We start from the raw sequence: 19,463 nt of genomic DNA, 5'->3' as shown, positions 1-19,463 counted from the left end.
TCTCACTGAAATGGTTTGAGACAAAACCTGCTCCGTTCAGATTGTCACTTTTAAACTTCTCCTGTCTCCTCTTCCCCAGGGAAATGAAGGAGGAGGAACAAATTTAAACATCAATTAAAACAATCAAACTCTATTTTCCACTACAGGAAGTATCCTGCCTTTTTTTTTTTTTCCACTTTTGAAAAGTGATGTGCAAGCCACAAATCACTGGCTCAAATGCAAGTGATTTTAGGGTTAAAGTGTTCCTAAAACAAAGGAGTTTTGCATGGTTTTGGGAAGAATTGGGTGCCACAAGATGAAAGAGATCCCCATCCTCCGGCAGAGGGCAATGGTGTCGAGGAATGACAATATGGAAAGGGCACTGATCTAATAAAAAAGCTTTAATAAATCCTGGAGCCACGTGTTAGTAACATGCTGGATTATTAAACACTGAAGGTTCTTTTTTTAAATCAAGTTAATTGGCATCAGCTCTGACACTTGCCATAGGAACGAGTGATTTGATCTGCAACCTTTATAGTCAGTTTTACCTTCATTCCTCCTCTGGGGCTGCTCAGCCCCACTGTCATTAATCCTTGGTTTGCCCACACTGAAGAGAAGTGATTTAGAAAATATTAAACTAAAGAAAGGCTTGATTTGAATATGTACCTATACATCTTACTGGAGTAAAAACATTGTCTGGATGTGAAAAAAAAACACACCCAAAAAAATCCCCAAACAAACATAGCAAACACTTGTTTTGTTGTGCTCCAAACAAGCCAGGAAATAACAAACAGATGCTGCCAAAACCTGCAACAAAAGCTTTGCAAAGAAAATAAACACTCACACTTCAGGAGATTGTCACCAAAAGCTTTTCCCTCCCAAAATCTAAAATCAGGGTTCCTGTCACTTTTGTAACAGCAGCTGGCTCTGATCCCTGCTGAAAAATGATGCTGGAGTGGCACAAGACAGAGTTGGTCCCTCTGCTCTGCCCACCTCAAACAACAAGCCCTGTGACCCCAGAAACCCTTGTGAATTCACACCCCAGCCCAGTCTGGCACAGAAATCAACCCCGGGGATGTCCTGCCCCCTTCCCAGAGGGGGAAACTGAGGCACAGCATGGTCACAGCACAGCAGACACTGGGGACAAGGCTGGGTCAGGACAAGGGAACAACCTGGGACAGTGGGAGGTGTCCCTGCCCATGGGAGGGGATTGAACTGGATGACATTTAAGTTCCTTTCAACCCAAACCATTCTGGAATTTTGGGATTCTGGAGCAGCTCTGAGCTCCAGGTGCTCCACACTCATCCCTGTTCCATTTCACACTGCTTGGCAGGGGATGGGCATTCCAAGCCTCTGTCTAAGATTTTTAGTATTTGGCAGAACAGGCTTGTAAAGCACAGGCTAAAAATAAAGGTAGTAATAAAAGCCTCTTGCTCGTTAATTACTCTGTAAGCCATTACTGCCTAAAAACCCCATAACTTTAATGGGGGCTATTATAAGTATAGTAGCAAAACTGTGCAGCTAATTAGTGTTTAGTTATTAAGCAGAACATAGCCAGAACTGAGTAATGAGCACACAGAATTGCTGCTTCTTGGAGGATTTAATCAGGGGTGGTGTTTTCAAGCTCAGATTCTCCCAATCCAGGGGACAAAAGGACAGAGGATTTTCAGGCCAGCCCTCCCAGACAGCTCTGAGGGGGAATGGCTATCCCTGAGCTGATCTGTGCAGCACAAAACTTGGACTGCAAGTCAACAAAGGGAAGGAGAATCACCAGAAATGTTTCAGGTTCCAGGAGAATCCTTCCAGCTAGAGGAGACCTGGATTCATCCATGAGAATCCAAATTTTGGAGCCAATGCTGCAATGGAGGGTGAGGGTTTGCATCATCTCTTTACCCAGCATTTGTTTCCTTCTTTTAAAAATTGAAATAATTCCTATGGCCAGAATACAGAAATAAGGAATTCTTCTTTTTATTTGGTTGGGTTTTTTTTTTGGTTTTTTTTTTAGATTTCAGAAACCCAGAGATTCTGGAAAAGCCTGGTAAGGAAGCTCAGCTTCTGGAGGCTATTTTTTCACTCAGTATTTTCTCCAGCTTCTACAAGCTTCTAGCCTTGGCTACAGAGCCATTCCTTGTGTTTGCCAAGCTGCCACAGAAACTGAGGCACAAAATTCCCCTGACCTTGCAACAGCTGAGGCAAAACCCAAGCCACCCTTCCCTTCCAGCCTGAGCTCACAAATGGGATCAAGAACACAGATTATCTCCCAGAAAAAAAATTAAAAAAATAACCAAGCTTCTCAGAACAACACGTAAATTTTAAAGCAAGTATGAGTAAAGTGGATCAAGGGAGCTCAACACAAGCACAATTAGCAGCTGGAACTTATTGCCACAGGATACTGAGGAGAACAAGAACTTAACAGGATTCAAAAAAGGATTAGTTGTGTATGTGAATAAACTGCATATCCACAATTAGAATGAACCACCCACCAGTTTGGAAAACATAAAAACCCCTGAGTTTCAGAGCTTCAGCCAAATTTTAACAAGCATCAGAAACTTTCTCTTCTCCAGATTAATCCCCCCACCGTGGTGGAATCAGGACAGGAGGTGTGGTGGCACTGCTCTTATGCTGTGACACAGTCCCAAGGTTCCACTGCTTCCAACAGCAAGGTGCACCTCCTGGGAAAGCTTGAAAATATTCGATTTATTGTCCTAAATGTGTTTGTTTTCCTGGACAGGCTCTCACATTGCAGCCATCACCACAGTGCCCAAGTGCTGTTCAGATTTCTCCTTAACTACAGGCACTGCACTTCCTCTCCTTGCTGCTACAAAGGGATCTTTTCCAAGGCTGGAAAAGGCAGGAATGCTTTGATTAAGTGATTTTGGAAAGGGCTGAACCTGTGCTTTGCAGCCTTCTTGTGCCAAGCAAAGCAGGAGCAAAAAAATGCGTCACACACACTTGGCACCAGCAGTGGTGAGGCTGCTGTGGGTCCGGGGTGCTGGCACAGCCTCACCAGGGAATGGCAGCAGTTTCAGGGACCCCTTCTGCTTCCAGATGTGAGAAACGCTACTCACTTCCAAAAACTGGAAAGGTTTATTAAAACCTTATCAAAAATACAACACAAGACTGAATAGAGAAAATATTACAGCGCTGGGAGCAGAGGATTTTTCCCACCATGTGCTCATCCACACTGTAGGAGGCCTTTTAACCCTTTAGCCTCTCCCAAAGTTCTGTCCATCCACTCCTTCTTTGCTCTCCAGGGGTGGAGATCACTGCCTTACATCTTGATTGGAGGTCAGCTGTTGCCATGGTAACAATCCCACCCTCCCAAATGTCCCAAACCCAGAGCACCCCAATAACAACACAAGGGGGTAAAACACAACTATAAATCTATAAATTATATCTAGTTATATCTATATATATAATCTATACAAGTAAAATATATAATAGTTATAATATATATAATTAAATAGTTGTATATAATAGTTTTAATATGTATAGCCTAGTTATATATATAATCTATATAATTATAATATATTGCATTATATATTGTTAAAATAGTTATATATAATAGTTATAATAGTTACATATAATAGTTATAATATGTATGGTCTAAATATCTATATTATCTATATAGTTATTATATATAATAGTTATAATATATAGTTATAATAGTTATATATAATAGTTTTAATAGTTACATATAATAGTTATAATATGTATGGTCTAAATATCTATATTATCTATATAGTTATTATATATAATAGTTATAATATATAGTTATAATAGTTATATATAATAGTTTTAATAGTTACATATAATAGTTATAATATGTATGCTCTAGATATATATATTATCTATATAGTTATTATATATAAAGTTATAATATATAGCACTATAATAGTTATATATAATAGTTTTAATAGTTACATATAATAGTTATAATATGTATGCTCTAGATATATATATTATCTATATAGTTATTATATATAAAGTTATAATATATAGCACTATAATAGTTATATATAATAGTTTTAATAGTTACATGTAATAGTTTTGATATGTAGAGTCTAGTTATATAGATAATCTATATAGTTATTACATATAAAGTTATATAGCACTATAATAGTTATATATAATTAATAGTTATGTATAGCCTAGTTTTATATATATATATATATATAACTATAAATCTATAAAACTTCTCTTAACATACACATAATATTTGCCTTTTAACTGTGAGAGCCAGCCATGGCATTCATTCCTCATCTGTCAGACAGAGGATGCTCTGCTCTGCCAGGATTGGCAGCACAGCAAAGCTGTGCCTTGGCTCAGGTGGGGGATGAGGAAACCTCTCCAGCCCCCAACCCTCCTGATGAAGGGCTGCACTTCACACGTGGTTTTTAAGAAGCATCTCTCCCAAGATGAAAAGCTGTTTGACTTACAGCCCACTCCCAAAATAGAAAGGCAACTGGGAGTTGCTTTGCTTTGGGAAAAGTTGGTGGAGTTTTGTAAAGGTTGCTCGTGGGTGAATGCTGGGGAAATGCTCCAACAATTAGCTCATTTAAGGGTTTCTCCAGCCAATTCTCCTCATCTGGTGACACAACACTCCTCGAGTTGTCCCCTCTGCTCAGCCCAGACCACACCAGCACTGCCAGCACCAGACACACTCCCAGGCTCTCTGCTTCCACCTCTGTGCTCTGCATTGCACCGAGTGTTTTGTGCACTGCTGACTCCCATGGATCTGAAAAAGTGACATTAACAAAGGATGACCCAATTTCAACAGATCGGGCTAAATTCCACAGCTCCATAATAGGCTTTGCATATGCTTTGTCCAAGGGGTTTGAAGGCAGGAGCTGCCACGTGACACCTCACAGGAACAGGTGGCAGGTCACAATGACCAAACCTCACTTTTCCAGAGGAAAAGGCCCACCTTTCCAACCTGCAGGCCAGCAAACTGCATTTCTCCAGGATGTGCAAGGCTGAATCATCGAGCCAAATGTGTCAAGCCTTTCCTTTCCTTTCCTTTCCTTTCCTTTCCTTTCCTTTCCTTTCCTTTCCTTTCCTTTCCTTTCCTTTCCTTTCCTTTCCTTTCCTTTCCTTTCCCTGTACCCAAGGAAGCCTAACGAGCCAAACCAGTAGAACACAACAATAAAAGGAGGCAGGCTGCTGCTCACTGATGCTGGATTAAGGATTCCACCACCTCCACCACCCCACAGCTCGTTCTGGTGATGGTTGAGAGAAGCCCCAGGCTTTTATACCCCGTGTGAATTATTTTATACCCTGTGTGAATTATTTTATACCCTGTGTGAATTGTTGGTGGATGATTCTGTGGGTAGCCCTGGGCTGGTGGGACACACTGGGAGCTGCCTCCCCTCACGCTGGCACCTGGCAAAGTTCACAAATCCAGCCCTCAAAGAGGAAGAGCTGTGCCCAGCAAGCCACAAGGGCTCATTTTATCTCCCAATTCCCAAAGCTCTCCATTGTAGACCTGGAGGTGGGACTGCTCTCCTCTCACACCCAGTGCCAGGGGGGCACAGCAGGGTGGGACACACCTTTGGCATCACCTGGCAGCAGCTCAGCAGCCCCACAGCCATCAGCACTCACTTTTAATTAAAGAGCTCTTCCCTAACCCTGGAAGAAAATAAATCCTGCTCTATTTAAAAGGAGTTATTAATAACCTGATTCTAATGTATAAAAGAAAAGGGGAGAAAGAAGCTTGCAGAGCTGAACAAGTTCACTTCTCCCACTGCAGAAAGCCACCACTGAGTTCTCTAAACACCTTAAAAAGAGATTTACTTCTTAAAAACATGATTATTCTCTTTTCAATACCTAACATCAAATATCTTAGAGGTGGGTTTTTTTCCCAAAAAAACCATGAAGGCATCCAAATTCTCCATCACTTTTGGGAACAGCCGCAGCTGCTGCAGGCAGAGGTGGAGCAGAAGACGGAGGTGAAGCAGAAGCTGCTTTGCAGGAGCTGCTGGCCATTGGCACGTGTCCGGGCTGGGAGGAGCTCCAGACAGGCAGGCAGGAGGTTCCCTGCCCTGGGAGCAGAGCGGGGCTGCTCCTGCCCGGGGCAGGCAGGCTGCTCCTGGCCGTGCTGTGAATTCCCAGCCGGCATCGCCTCCCTGCTGCTCCCCACACCTGCAGCTCCGAGCTGGGGCAGCCTGCAGGAGCTGCTGGGAGGGTCAGCAGCACCCAGAGCAGCCACGCTGGGAATTCCAGCTCAGCAGTGTCTGGGTGAATTCACGTTTGAATTCCTGCCTTATTCCAAACTTTCCACTGCAGAGGAGCTGCCAGGGCTCCCAGGGTCACTGCTGCACCCTGAGCCAGTCCTTGTCACCTCCTGTCCCAGCACATCCCAACACTGCAGGAACAGATTCATGGCACAGCAGTGCTACTCACACTGATGCCTTAGGATTCTGGCTTTTATATTTTTCATCTATTTGAAATAGATTATATAATAATAATAATAATAATAATAATAATAATAAATAATTGTTATATTTTCCATCTGTTTGTAATCCTGCAGTTCTTTAGTGCAGAACTCCAAACTCCACACACAGTGGGAGCTGCTGCTTCCCCATTTGGGGCAGACACAACAATTCCTCTCCAGGCCTGGCAATCAAGGACACCTCACTGCCTCAGGCCTGAGAGATGGAAACAAAAGGGAGTTGGGGCAGCAAACTTGGGGTCAATGACTTCATTGGGTGAAGCTGGAATTGGGAGATTGACCCCCAAAATGCAAATGGACCAAACTTATAAAAGTGTGAAACCCATTATCATCTTTCTCATGTAGCTCCTGGCGGGCTTTGTCTGCCCTAAATGTACCTGAAGGCTCTTCAATGAATAGAACAGCTTTTTATTTTCTTAATTTTGTCTGGCCTCTGTTTTTAGGTGGACTGAAAAGGCACCAACAGGAGTGTTCCCAGCAGGTTTTCACTCCTGTGGCCTTTCAGGACAGCTCCAGCAGAGCTCAGCATGGCACTCAGAGCTCCCAGCTCAGCAGCTGGACAAGAAATCAGCCACTACATCAGCTTAGAGAGAAAATTCCCAGCTCCCATCCCCGTTAGATGGCTCCTTTAAAGGGATGAGGCTCAAATCCTGATCCCTGCTCAGTGCTGGGTGCCCACACAGGAGTCACTAATGGGACTGAGGAATTAACATCATTCTTTGATGCCATAGCGTGGAAAGGGAAGTGGGGGGGAGGGGGAATTTGGCATGATTAAGCAGATGCCTAACTATAATTCAGCAGCTTGCAGCCCAATCAATTCGTGCTTGCAGTCCTGCAGCCCATTAGTGCAGCCACAAACATACACACCCTGCTTGGAAGGTCACTTTTAAATGGTCTCCCTTGTGGATTTTTGCTCCCTGCCCAAATTCTGAGCCTGCTGGGCCTGCTCAAAGGAGCACACAGGGCTCCACGAGGTGTTCTCATCATCCTGTGCTCACCAGCTGTCTCCCCAAGGAACAGGAACCTCTGCCTGCCTGGGAACCTTTGACATGTCAGTGATGCCTCAAGTTTAGCTTTTATGTTTTTCACATTCTGTGCTGTTTAGTGTGTGGGTCTGGGTTCATATCAGGGGATGGTGAGCTCTGCACAGAGCAGGGACACAAAACAATTCCTGCTCCAGCTGGGCACCAAGGACAAATGATCCAAATCTCAGCCCAGGAGCACAAACCCCGTGGGCTGCAGAGAGAAAAACAAGCAGGATGGGACTGCAGGGGCTGCAGCTGGGATTGGACACTGAACTGCAATGTGCACATGGAGCAGAGCTGAGCCCAGGGAGAGACCCCGGCAGCGCTCGTGCATTTTGGGACCATTTGGGTTCATCCTGGGTGCAGCCCTGGCTGGGCTCTTGCACTGCCCAAGGTGCCTCCATGGAGGAAATCCTTTTAATAAATCCTTGCTTTGTTCTGAGAGCTGAGCCCAGGGAGAGACCCCGGCAGCGCTCGTGCATTTTGGGACCATTTGGGTTCATCTTGGGTGCAGCCCTGGCTGGGCTCTTGCACTGCCCAAGGTGCATCCATGGAGGAAATCCTTTTAATGAATCCCTGCTTTATTCTCTAACTCTGTCCAGCCCTGTTCTAGGCCAGCCTTCCCAAGGCATCACTGGGATAACCTGGCCCATTCCATTTGAGAGGTGTTTGGCAGGGAATCTCCTTCTCTTCCACCAGCACAAACCCCCTGTGCCAATCCAATAAACCCGGAGCTCTTCCAGCACTGCCTGAGGAAATGGGATTTGGCTCTTGCAGGGAAAGGCACAGGATGAATGTTCAGGCTTGTCCAGCTTCCAACCCCAGCCTGGTTCTGACTCTGGCTTCCCTGTGGCTGAGTTATTTTGGCTCAGCTCACCTCAGCCTGCTCTGGAGGTGAGATGGAAATAGCTGCCTACTTTTGGCCAGGAATCTCAGGGCTCAGGGAGCTCAGGGCTGAGCACAGTGATGGCACAGGCACTGACACTGACACAGCCCAGCTCTCACCAATCCCATGGCCTGGAGAAGGTAATTTCTCCTGAATTTAGAATCACTCAAGGTCCAAGCCCATCCAGATCTGAATGAGAAATGGAGGAGCCAAACTGGTGTCTTAGGATTTCAGCTTTTCTATTTCCCATTTGTAACCCTGCAGTTCTTTGGTGCAGAACTCCAAACTCCACACACAGTGGGAGCTGCTGCTTCCCCATTTGGGGCAGACACAACAATTCCTCTCCAGGCCTGGCAATCAAGGACACCTCACTGCCTCAGGCTGAGAGATGGAAACAAAAGGGAGTTGGGGGAGCAAACTTGGGGTCAGTGACTTCATTGGCTGAAGCTGGAATTGGAGGATTCACCCCCAAAATGCAAATGGACCAAACTTATAAAAGTGTGAAAGCTGTGACCCATTGTCCATTTTTGGGTGTAGTCCCTGGGGGCTTTGTCTGCCCAAAATGTACCTGAAGGCCCTTCAATAAATAGAACTGCTTTTTATTCTCTTAACTTTGCCTGGCCTCTGTTTTAGAATCCCCAAAAAGACATCAAAGCAGAAGCTGGAGACAGGATGAAGCTGAGCATTGCCACCTCATAACTCAGTGAGCAGGAGGTTGTCACAGGAAGAAAAGCATCCCCAAGTGCCAGCACCACTCCCCACCCCCTGCCCTTCCCAGGAGCATCCTCAGCCCTTGGAAAAGTTTGTCCTGCTTGGCCAAGCACCATCCTGCCACCAAAAAACCTACCCCAGAGAGTCTGAGCAGCAGGGAACTCTGACCTCCAGGTGGCTGAGGGCACACAGCCCTCACCTGCCACAGCCTGAGGGACACCCAGACTCCCCTGCAGGCTTTGCTTGCAAGGTGAGGTGCCACATGAGCCCTTGGGGAGCTCTGAGGAGCCGGGGGGGCTTGGAAGGGCTGCTCTAAGAATATTGTAATCACGCAGTAATTATGGCACATCTGAAATCAACCCGACAAATCACAGTGTTATTATTACCACTGTCACCAGCCCTGCCTGGCAGAGATCAGGCCCTGCCCAAGGAGGGAGCAGGGCTAAGGGAACATCCACAGAGCTCCAGCTCACTCCCTTCAGGCCTGCCCAACCCACACCCCAGCAGCCTGGCAGCTCCCTCCTTCCTAGGACACGTCTGTACTTCCCTCAGCTGCATCTCAAGGTACCACACGCAATTAGTCAGGTTGATTTTACCTTTTTTTTTTTTAAATTAAACAACTATCTTCAAGCACAAGAGCAGCCCTTGTGATTTGATTGGGCCTGTCAGTCTTTCAAATGTCATTCCTATAGATGACTAATCTGTAAAAACATGAGTTACTAAACTCATTGACTCAGTTGATAATGAGCCAGAGCAGAAATGATGGTGAGACAGAGAGGGAGGAAGCAGAGCTGCATGGGCTCTGAAGGTGCTGCATGGGGACACTCTGCAGCTCGAGGGACTGGGGCTGCCTGGGAAATGCAGGCTATGGAAAAGGGGATGTGGCACACCAGGGAGGACATCTGGGCACTCCTGCTCCTCCCTCATGCTGACAGAAACGATAATTTTCTGTCTCAGCCTCTCTGCGTGTGCTGGTTCTCAGCACATTGAAGCCGTTGCTTCCCATCCTGCCTTAGGAACAGGATTCCTGCACTCCCTGATGCCCTTTTCCCACATCCACCCAGTGTAGCACAGCTTTGGGAAGCACCCCAAGCTTTGCAAGCTGAAAGTGTCCCCCAGCACAGCAGAGGGGGCAGTGCTGATCCCATCCCACTTTTGGATTCTTCCCCTCTCCAGGCTCTGGGTCCCAGCCCTGCAGGGCTCCCACTCTGCTCTGGACTGGGACAACCCAGGCTCTCAGGTGTGGTATTTATTAACTCTGAGCCTCTTGCCTTTAGAGCCTTCTGGAACAAGGAAAGAAGGGCTGCCAGGTAAGGCAGGAACAGTGCTGGCTGCATTTCCAGAAGACAAACGGGTGGAAGGAAGGAGGTGCATGTGTGGGGTGACAGCTTCAGGGCAGTGCCTCCAATCCTTTGCCACCAGCAGCTTCACAGCTGTCACATTTGCCAAAGCCAAGGGACAGAGCCCAGGTCCCCCTGCTCCCCTCCCACACATGTCCTGCCAGTGCAAAACCCCCAAAACCCCAAAGCAGGGACAGATTTATGGTGAGCATTTCCCTGAGCCCAGCACCTGACAGCAATTCCTGAATCCTGTCCATGCCACAGCCCCCACAAAGGGCAGAAATTGGCAGCTCCTCCTCTTCCCCTCCTTTGGGCTTTGTTTGTAGAAAGGCACCTTTTATTGCCATTTTTCCTCTTTCCTGAGGCCAGCCTGCCAGGCTGGAGGCAGAGACACCATCTCCACCTGCAGGATCCAGGCAGACCCCCCTTGCTGCTGGGGATTCACCTCACAGGGGGTTTATTCACAGCTGTGCCCGCCAGGCCCCTTCTCTGTGCTCCTCTCTGAGCTCTGCCTGCTTGCACTTGGGAGAATTTCAGAGTTAAAGGAACTAATAACTTAGAATAACTAACTCCAGGGGAGATGAGGCTTCAAACTGGGCCACCCAAGAGTGAGCTGAGCCCTCACCACGCTGCTTCCCAGTCTCAGAGCTGTCCTTTTCCACACAGCTTCCAACCCATCTTTTCAATGCTCCCCATTTCAGCACTCATAATTTTTTATCCCTGCTAAAAATCATGTCAGGACCGATGCTCCTCGACGTGACAAACCGAAGACAACACTTCCAAAGCCTCACAGAAGGTCACTCCAGGAGCTGCATGCTCTGGGAAGATGAATATGTCCGAGTCACGCCTGCTGAATGTGACACTATTATAAGAAAGACACTGGCAGAATTATTCATCAGCAGCGACTTCTGTGGCTCCAATCTCCTTAACCAGCTGCTGTCCATCCAAGTGGATCAGAGCCCATCTGAATAAACCCTTGGCTGTCCCTACCAGCCCACAGCACCCAGAGCAGCCTCCCCTGAGCTCTGCAGCCTCCTCGGGAGCCAGGCATGGCAGGAGGGAAGGAATGTTCCTGCATCTCAGGGCTGCAGGGAGCAGACAGTGCCACAAACTGGCTGGCAGCCTTTCAGAGGTGGCAGGCTTGTGCCAGATTATCCTTCCCTCTCTCCCGAATTAGAAGCAGAGCGTGCCACTAGAAAGTCAGGTGAAAGCTGTCTCTCAAGGAAGAGAGAGGCTGCCTCTCACAGCATCCTGCTGACCTGAGCACGGCCAGGGCCTCCCAAAAATCCCCACAGCTCTCAGGTGCTGCCTCTCACAGCATCCTGCTGACCTGAGCACGGCCAGGGCCTCCCAAAAATCCCCACAGCTCTCAGCTCCAGCCTCTGTGCTGTCCCAGAGCTGCCCTGGCAGGCATGGCCTGGGTTGCTGACCCGCAGCATAAACTGTGCTGGGATTTATTCACAACACCTCTGATTTAAACATGGTTCCCTGCCGTGGACACAGCCATGGAAGCCCTTCTTGGAGGCAGAGAAATGGCAAATATTTGCAAATATTTTTAAAATAAAAATTTAAATAATAAACTAGAATGTTTTAAATTCTGAAAATTTAAAATATTCACCTTCCCCAGCCACAGGGCCCAAGCTGGGCAGTGCTGTATTGCACTAATAATATATAATACATATGTATTATATAATATAATACATATATAATGTAATGCATATATATACACACACATATATATATGTATTATGTGCCTATATACACATTATATACAATTATAATATGCAATATAAGACACAATATTTATATATTCTCTATATAAACATTATAGATATTTATATATGTAAGGTAATTATAATATTATAGATATTGTATATTCTATTCTATTCTATAATTACATTATATAATGCAATGCATATATAATGTAATTATAGAATAGAATATAATATACAATATTATATACAATATATACATGATATAATACAATATACACACATTATATTATATATTTTTATGTAAATATATGCTTATATACTCCTGCTGACTGCAGGGGACATAAAAATACAAGCCAGGCCCCCTCTCTGCCTCAGTCACACACATTCACACCCAAACATCACCTCTGCCCCTTTTCCAGCCCCCAGCTCAGCCCAGGACTGCCTCAGTCCCTGTCCCTCCCTCCCTCCTTCAGGCACCCAGCCCCCTCACAGCTCTGCCTCTCAGCAACCATCACGTGCATCTATTATTCAGGAGAAATATCAAGTTATTCATGAGCCTAAACAGTCTCCAGGTACTGCACCCAGCCCAACAAAATCCCTCCGGTTGGTTGGCTCCCAGCCTGAGCTCAGGGAGAGGAGAGTGGATCCCTCATTTAGGGGGATTTGTTCTGTGAGGGACAGCAGGAGCAGCCCTGCCTGCCTCCCCTCATCATCCCCGATGTCCCTCAGGGTCCCTCAGCTCCTGCCCGCTCCACAAAGCCCAGCCTGGCCCCTGGGCTGCAGCGACAGCTCCCCACAGGCACAGGGGGCACAGGGGGCACAGGGGACATGGGCAGGGACCCATCACAGGCCAGGGGACACCCAGCCCCAGCTGCACACGGCAGCTCCTGCTTCCCTCCATCCAGATGTGCTGCTGAGGATGTACCCCAGCCGACCCCTGCCCTGGGCTGGACCCCGTGAACACCCGGGATGATTTCTCTGAGCATTGCCCCTCGTCCACACAGGCAGGGAATCCTGCCAGGGCTGCTGCTCCCATGCTGGTGCCACAAACTGGGACACGGAGCTCTGTGTGTGGCTCACTGCACTGTGAGCACCCCCAGCCCTCCTAAAAACACAAAACACTCCAGTGCAGACCACAAAAAAACCCCAAATCCTGCACTGGAGCAGCCAGGAATGCTGCAGCACTCTGGTGTGCTTCTGCTGTGCAAGGAAGGCCTTGGGGAAATGATTCCAGAGGAATAATTCACACCACAGGACTGAAGAGTGATGGGGTTTTATGGAGTTTCTTTGGGTTCTCTTGGGGTTGGTTGGGGTTTTTTGCTTGTTTTTTTTGTTTGTTTGGTTTTTTTTGTTTGTTTGTTTTTTTTTTTTTTAATTTTTTGTTGGGTTTTGTTTTGTTTTGTTTTGTTTTGTTTTGTTTTGTTTTGTTTTGTTTTGTTTTGTTTTGTTTTGTTTTTTAATGGGCGGATGAGGCTTCACATGAGCTGAAGCTGGAAAAAGCTCCCTTGGATTCATTGATCCCAGCACGGTTCCAGGTTTAATTTCTGTGTCACAATCTCTGGGATTCAGCTGGAAAAAGCACAGGAGACCACTCAGCCTGTGGGGCCAGGGCAGTGTCAACCCCCAGCCTTTGCTTTTGCTCCCTAAAAAGCAGAACCCCCCAAGGACATGGAGTCCTGGCCCTCAGAGAGCCACCTCTGTGAAGAGAAACCCATTGGGACACATTTCCTCCTCAGCTGTAGGAGCTCCTGAACAGCTGGAAAACGCAAAGGGTGAAATCCAAGGTGGAATTTTACAGCCAGCTCCGAGGGGAGGTGACCCAGGCACCCACCCCACTGTCACAGGGGCACCCACACACCCTCCAGCAGCCCCACTCCCTCACAGCAGCACACCAGAGCATCTCAGCCCCTGCTTGGTGCCACCAGGACAAGAATCTGGACCACACAAACTCCAGCTATCCAAAGTGAGATCCCCGTGCCCCTGATGGTGACACAAGTGCTGCTTTTTATTCACTGAGAGCCCAAGTGGGCCCCAAATCACGCTGGCATTATGTTATGATAATGCTGGAAGTATTATAAATGCTCTGTGTGCCAGACAAATCCTGGAGCAGGCTTCCAAATCCCCTCCAAATCCCCTCTTGTGTCTCTACATTCATCCATTCATGAAATGCAGAGCACAGCCTCAGCATCCATCCTTCTGCTCCGGGGCTCTTTCCAGCTCAGTGGAAGGTGAGGCAGACTTGGGTTGTTTCTCCTGGATTAACCTTTTTTTTTTTTTTTTTTTTTGCCTTTCAGGTGCCAAATCTGCAAAGGAACCTGCAGGGCATTTAGGAATGAAGTCCAGCAAGAAATCCCGTGGCTCTGTCTCCTGTCAGAGAGTGAAGTGTGCCTCATTCTCCCTGCAGGGCCGCAGGAGCAGGGAGGTCCCCTCAGCAGAGCTGCCTGTCTTTATTCTCTTTGCTAACAACAGGGAGAGTTTATTTGGTCTATTTTAGGGGAATTCCTTTAGATCAGATGAGCTTCACCCTGAAAATTTGTATTTTCCATCACAGCTGAACCTACCTGAGGTGACACCCCAATCTTCAAAACACTGGAGCAAAGGGTTCCTCTCCTTTTGGGGGTGAGACTTCTCCCTCTGAGCCACAGCTTTCAATTCCCTCTGCACTGCTCTTCAAGAACAGCACAAAAATCCCTAGACAGAAGCTTAGCTCTTGTCCTGGCTTTAGGAAAACAGCTCAGATCCAGGCAGGAGGGGGATCTCGAGCATTTCCTATTTATTCTGCTGTCACAGCCAGGCATATCGTGTTGTGTTGGCCGTGGCTCACAGGGAGAGCGGAGCTGGAGGGATTTCAGAGGCACCACTGCAGCTGGGAAATTGCTTCAAGGCTCGGGCAGGGCAGGAACAGAGTGAGAACAGGGCTGTGCAGGGGGAAGGAACTCACTTCCAGGATGGAAAAAATGAAAGTGGAAGTGTGCTCTAAGGTGTTTTACTGCCCAGAACTGTGCAGGGAGAAGGAACTCACTTCCAGGATGGAAGAATGGATGTGGAAATCTACTTTAAGGTGTTTTACTGCCCAGAACTATGCAGAGGGAAGGAACTCACTTCCAGGATGGAAAAATGGGTGTGAAAGTGTGCTCCAAGGTGCATTCCTGCCCAGGAATCCTTTTTTGAGCCTGTGAACAACATCTTTTGGGAAGTGACACTTGGTACAACAAAAAACCCACAGAGGGAGAGGGATAAAGGTAGGAGGAGGGGTGAACTGGCTAAATTGCTGGGACAGAGCACTGAGAGCAGGATGTGCTCCCCAGCCCTGGGAATTCTTTGCCCACTCTGTCATTCCCTGGGGATGTGGAGTTCCCACCCCAGCTGGAGCAGGATGTATTCCACAGTGACTCACACCAGTGCCACTGACAGCTCTTGGGGCTGGTCCTTGTGTCTCCAGCAGGAGATGGGGATTAATTATAATTATAATTATGGGCCCCACCCCATGGGCTCTGCTCAGCAAATCCCTCACCAGCTCCTGGGGGTGAATCCAGCCCTGATGGCCAAGCCAAACACAACAAGTCAAGGAATGCAGGAGGAAAAGAGAGAGTCCATCCTCACCCTTCAGCCCTCGTGCTTGGCACGGGCCACTCCTCCTGCCACACAGCAGCAAAGCACGGGCAGGTGGCTGATTTGGGATCTCCACAGGCAGAACATGAGCAGACAACACATCACAGAGAAGAAGGACCCACAGAGCAGCCACTGCAGAGGCACCTTCCAAGGACATGGATCCCAGAAGAAGCTTTGCCTTGCAGTGGGTTGAAGCTGATGGTTTTGGCTTTTCTATTTTTCAGGTTCAATTTGGGTTCATCTTGGGCTCATTTTGGGACCATTTGGGTTCATCCTGGGTGCAGCCCTGGCTGGGCTCTGGTGCTGCCCAAGGTGCATCCATGGAGGAGAGCCTTTGAATAAATCCCTGCTTTATTCTGTAACTCTGTCCAGTCTCTGTTCTAGCTCATCCTTCCCAAGGCATCAGTTTCTGGCAACCACAGCAGGACACAAGACTTCAAAGCTCCTCCAAATGCTCCTCCAGCTAAACACAACTTACAGCTGCAGCCCACTGAAGTTTTCGAGGCAGGAAATGAAGGCCTGCAGGGAAAGTGGAGGGTGAGGAAACCACTGAGGGCATGGCCACAGAGGAAGATGCTGACCAAGGCTTGCTGCATCCCCAGAAGTCAGGGATCTTGCTGAAAAGCAGCCCTGGAATCTGGGCAGCCTCTGGCACTGCTCATCCCTGCCAGAGAAAATGCACAGAAATGCAAGAAAGGACCACGTCCTGTCCTCCTCTGGATTCAGATCTGCCCACTGGGTTTTGTCAGAGAAACTAAAAATTACTTTTTTACACAACTTTTTTTTTTTTTTTGAGCCAGTAGAAATAGAACAAGGGCAAGAGAGCGCAAAATCATCTCAAAAGGCAAGTCTGCAAAAACCCACTGAAGAATGAAATGCAACATTTGCCCTGGTGTCCCTTTTTAAGACAGTTCTTGTCATTTCCCAAGGCTTGTGCTGTGGCAACAGGAGAGGGCTGGAAGAGATTGAAGGGGCAGATGCCCTGTTTTGGGTTCAGGAAGCAGCATTTTGGCAGGGAACAGCCAGCTCTGGCCAAGGGGAGAGTGTGTGCTCACACTTCAGTCCTGGAAGGATTCTTGGTGAGCTTAGGCCAGGTCTCCCTGAGGGTTGCCAGGAGGATGCAGCAGGGCTGAGGATGCTAAAACCCCTCCAGCCCTGCACTCTGGAGGCACTCAGAGCTCTGCTGGCCTCCAGAGGGGCAAAACTGCAGAGAAACCCCAGAAAGATGCACCACAAACAGGCAGGGAAGAGGAAATGCAGCATCCCTGAACTTGGCTGGGCTGTGGTGGCACTGCCCTGGTGAGGACAAAGGCACTGTGCCAGCTGTGACACAGACAGGGTGACAGCCCCGGCCACTCTGAGCCAGCCTGATGGGTCAGGAAACTTTGGGAAGCCAGGTGGGAAAGCTCTGCCTCTCTCCTCCTGGGGACTCTTGCACTGAGGGAGACCCTCATGGAGACCCTCTGGCTTTTCTGCCCCAGAGAAGCAGAACCTGAGACTTGTGTCCCCTGTTCTGCACCCTGCTGGGTCAGCCAGCTCCTGCTGAAGCTGTCAGGGCACTGCTGGGATCCCCACAGCATTTCCCCAGGAATGGAGAAATGGGAAATTCCCCAGCTGGAATGGGAATGTAGTCAGAGCCAACATCACTGGCTGTGTGTTTCTTCCTCTGCCTTCCCCACACCCATAAATATTCAAACAGGAAAAGAAAATTATTGATCAGCTGCCTTCCCATTATAGCAACACCCACTGTCCTGCTGGCTTTGGCCATTTCCAAAGCCCCTACCACAGAATTAACCCTGCTGGGAGAAATATTCTTCCTCATTCTTGAATTCCTTCACCAGAACATCACCTACATTCCTCGAGGCTGGCACAGAAACCAGAGTTTGGAGTTTCACACAGAAGGAAGATATTTTCCCCATCGTTTCCCCAGTGCCTCCATTTTCCTTTCCACACCCTTTCAGTCCCATCTCTGCCAGGTAAGCCAAGAAATCCCAGCCCCTGTGACCTTCCAGCCAAATCTTGGTGAATCCACTCACTGAGGTGGATGCTCAGGGACACCAAAAATCCAAGTGTGTGCAGAGCAGTGCAAGAGACTCCAGAGTCTCTCTCTGCCAGTCCCTCACATTGGGCCACAAACTCCCCAAATGTTCCTGCAGGCTCTTACAGAGACTGATGGCACGCCGGGGCTCAGGATGTGTTTGCACCAGTGGGGACTTCTGGGACACGTCATTATTTCAGTAATCAAAGCAAATGCTTCCTAACCCCATGCCAGCAGCCATCAAGCAGCCCCTGGAGGCAAGGGGAGGAGGGGGATGTAGCAGACAGCACCGAGCAAATGGATGTTGCAGCAGCAAGATCCTGCCCAAGGAGGTGAGGGGTGGCCAGGCAGGAGCTCTGCTCGCTGGGAATAGCTGGGATGGGGCTCCACAGCTGCAAACATCGGGCTTCCTCGGGGCTTTCCCAAACATCTGGCTAAAGACACCTCCCAGCACTGTTTGAAGTTGTGCTGTGGGCTCTGACTGAGAGAAATTCGGAGTTTCACGGTCAGAGACCCAGGAACTGAGTCAGAGAGAGGCCCAGCAGGGAGAGGAAAGCATCATTTGTGGGCAGCTTCATTGATCAGCCCTGACTTTCTCCCTCACAACCACTGTTCCTCATCCCCTCCCACTCCACACCACAACACAGAGATCCATCCCTCCTCAGATGGCAAAGCCTTGCTCAGCCATCTCCTCTTCCCTCAAAAGACAGCACTTGGGAAGCTTTTCCCTTTAAGCAGCCTCAAAGTTGGCTCCCAGCACTGCTGGCAGGAATGAAAGCGGTTTCAGTTCCCCCTCCTGCTGAATCCCATCCCTCTCCGGTGCGAAGAAAAGGCAGAGGATGACCAAGGGAGGGGGAGAAAAGCAACTCCGGGTGGCCTCTCACCTCCCTCCCCTAATTGTCACACTGAGGGGCCACTGAGGTCCCCGAGGGGAGCCCCGGGCTGGGAGGGCGATGCTGGGAGCTCCTGGAGGCGAGACACGGGCGCATCCCCGCTGAGGCAGGAAAGCAGCTCGGTGTCCTCAGCAAAGCGGGGGCAAAGCGATCTCCAGCACCGCAGCCCCCCGACCCGCTCTGCGTCCTTTCCGTGCGCTGCGAGGGGTGGGAAAAAACCGCTCCGAGCGTGCCCTGCTTCCTCCCGTGCCCTGCCCGCTGCATCCACACACCCTGTGCATAAAGGAGCCGTGTCCTGCTCGCCTCAGCCATGCAGCGGCGAGAGGCGAGAGTTACCTGGTTCGCACAGCCGGAGCCGCCTTCTGTCTCCATCGTGGCCGGGAAGCTGCTCCCATTCATGCTCTAATCCCTGGGAACAGAGGCACGATTCAAAGCGGCTCCTCGCCCATCCGAGCGGGCTCCCCCAGCAGCCTCCGCCTCCTCCTCGCCCCCCTTTTCTCCTCGTTTGTTGCGTCCGGCTTTGTGGTGGGTCTCTCGGTGTGTCTGGGTTTTTTTTAAAAAAATGTTTTCTTTCTTAATCCAGGCAGCAGCCACGACGCTGCTTCATGGCATCCCTGCCCGCGTTTCACTCGCCCGGGAGCAGCCCCGGAGAGCTCCTGGCTCCGCGCAGCCCCGGCTCGCAGCTCTGCCTTCTGCAGCGTGGCGTTCGGGAAAGAAAGACAGCGAGGGAGGGAGGGAGCGAGCAAACAGGGAGGAGGAGGAGGAGGAGGAAGAGGAGGAGGAGGAGGCCAGCGGGATGCAGGAGGAAGGAGC

The 19,463-nt window shown here is 48.8% G+C and overlaps 1 protein-coding gene across 4 annotated transcripts in view; it reads right to left on the bottom strand.

The window, feature by feature from the left end:
- B3GAT1 (beta-1,3-glucuronyltransferase 1) overlaps nucleotides 1-19,221 on the bottom strand; it is a 39,899-nt gene extending 20,678 nt beyond the window's left edge. For 2 of the 4 annotated variants that reach the window (XM_039721900.1, XM_039721901.1), the window contains exon 1: nucleotides 18,987-19,010. The gene's annotated coding sequence lies outside the window, so the exon portion shown is untranslated. Of the gene's footprint in view, nucleotides 1-18,986 lie in introns of all 4 variants that reach the window. The other 2 variants (XM_039721904.1, XM_039721902.1) reach the window with 2 other exon arrangements.
- Nucleotides 19,222-19,463: the final 242 nt, after the last annotated feature.

This window comes from Passer montanus, unplaced genomic scaffold (assembly GCF_014805655.1).
Source record: "Passer montanus isolate IOZ18808 unplaced genomic scaffold, ASM1480565v1 scaffold47, whole genome shotgun sequence".
NCBI classification, from domain to species: Eukaryota; Metazoa; Chordata; class Aves; order Passeriformes; family Passeridae; genus Passer; species Passer montanus.
This window is presented reverse-complemented; position numbering and strand designations above follow the sequence as displayed.